Source organism: Sminthopsis crassicaudata, chromosome 2 (genome assembly GCF_048593235.1).
Source record: "Sminthopsis crassicaudata isolate SCR6 chromosome 2, ASM4859323v1, whole genome shotgun sequence".
NCBI lineage: Eukaryota > Metazoa > Chordata > Mammalia > Dasyuromorphia > Dasyuridae > Sminthopsis > Sminthopsis crassicaudata.
In genome coordinates, this window is record NC_133618.1 from 8,207,973 (window position 1) to 8,210,221 (window position 2,249).

General features: G+C 39.4%; 1 pseudogene; it reads left to right on the plus strand.

Moving 5' to 3' along the window:
- The first annotated feature begins 693 nt into the window (after positions 1 to 693).
- On the plus strand, positions 694 to 1,981 carry LOC141553099 (tubulin alpha-1C chain pseudogene; annotated as a pseudogene).
- The last annotated feature ends 268 nt before the right edge of the window (positions 1,982 to 2,249 follow it).

The window sequence follows — 2,249 nt, forward strand, 5'->3', positions numbered from 1 at the left end:
ATGTGCAAACAAGATATCCTCAAAGTAAATTTGCTATATCCAGCAGGGGAAAGGCAATGGAATTAAGAGGGATTAGAAAAGTTTCCTGTAGAAAGTGGGATTTAAACTGGGACTAAATTCAGGAATAATAGGATGTAGAAATGAAGAGAGAGAACTTTCTACAGCAAGGGACAGCCAGAGAGAATGCCTGGAACCAGAAGATAAGAGTGTCTTGATTAAGGAATGGCAAGGAAGCTAGCACTATGGAATTCTGAAGTGTACTGGGGTTGGGTAATGTTTAAGAAGATTAAAAGGTGAGAGGAGGCTAGGTCATGAAGGACTTTGAAGGTCAAGCAGAGGATTTTAAATTTCATCTTGGAGCCATTGGGGAGCCACTGGAGTTTAGTGGGTTACATGAGTGAGTGTTTGAGACGTAGTAGACCATATATTTGAGGAAATCACTTTGGCAGCTAAATGGAAACTAGACTGCAATGGGGAGACAGCTGAAGCAAACAGTACCACTAGCTGGCTGTCATCATAATCCAGGTAGCAGATGATAAGGATTTACAATAGAATGATAGTATAATCAGAGGAGAGAACAAGAAGTATATTAGAGATCTTGAAAAGTGATATTGAAAGGGATTTGCCTTGTTGACTGAGACCTGTAGTCTGCTTGTCAACAACACCCTCTCATCTTCACACATTGGAACAAACATGCATAAATACATCTTTATCCATTTTGGCCAGGTTGGAGAACAGATGGGCAACATCTGCTGGGAATTATGTTTCATAGAGCATGATCTTCAAACTAATGGAACTATGTCCACTGACAGAACATTGGAGTGATGGTGATGATGAGTCCTTCAATGACGTCTTCAGTGATACTGGAGCTGGCACGTATGTCCCCAGAGCAATCTTTGTAGACTTGAAGCCTGCTATAATGGATGAGATTTGGATTAGCATCTAGAGATAACTATTCCATTCAGAACAGCTGATCTCTGGCAAGTAAAATGATGCTAATAACAATGACGGGGGTCATTATACTGTTAGGAAGGAAATAATCAGCCTCATATTGGAGTGCAACTGAGAAATATTGGGTCGATGCCCAGGGTTACAGAAATTCCTGCTACTTCACAGCTTTAGGGATTCCAAAGGTTCAGGTTTCACTTCTCTGCTGATGGAGGTGCTTTCTCTTAACTATGGCAAGAAATTCAAGCTGGAGTTTGCCATCTACCCAGCCCTCCAGGTTCTATGATTGTAATAGAACTCTATATTTCCGGCCTAACTACTTACACAATACTTAGCATTTAGACTATGCCTCCATGATGCACCATGAAGCAATCTATGACATCTATTGCTGGAATCTGGACATTAAGCTTCAACCAGTTCATTGGCCATTTGATTCTAGCATTACTGACTCTTTGAACTCTCAATGTAGACCTTAGAGAATTTTAGAGCAATCTGGTGCCTCATCTTTGAATGTATTTCCTTCTTATTACCTATTAGCCAATTGTCTCTGCTGACAAACATATATCAGCAGCAACTCTCTATAAGTGAATCTCAATTATCTATTTGGATGCCACAATTTTGATAATAAAGTATGATCTACATCATGGAAAATACATGATATACTGTACCCAAATGATGTGGAACTGAAAGGTTTCACTACCACCATTGCTACAATCAAGACTAAGAGAACTATTCAGTATGTAGACTGGTGTCCTACTGGCTTGCAGGTTGGGATCAATGACCAGCTCCCAACTGTGATATAGGTGCAGACCTGATTAAAATATAACAAATAGTATGCATGCTCACTAACACAACACCACTGCCAAAGCATAAGACTATCTAGATCATACATTGGAGCTTTTGTATGCCAGGCACCAGCATATGAGTGAAGGCATGGAGGAAAGTTTGGAAAGATTTGGATGCACTGGCAAAAAGTTATGAAGAAGTAGGCACAGACTCTACAGAGGGTGAAGATGAAAGTGAGAAATTCTAGAAGACATCCAGGATAAAAAGCACATCTTTTGTACCTTTCTCTTTTCTGACCACCCCCCAATAAAATATTTTCTTACTTGCAATAACAAATAAAAGATGAAATTGAAAGCTTGGCAACAGGTTGGATATACAAAGGCGAGAGATAGTAAAGAGTTGATGGAGGCAACTCCTCCACAGTAATAGAAAAGTTAAAATTGAAATGTGAGGGTAATTAAGAGGAAAAATTATGAGTTCAATTTGGGGCATTTTAAATTTCTGTTGTCTCAAAT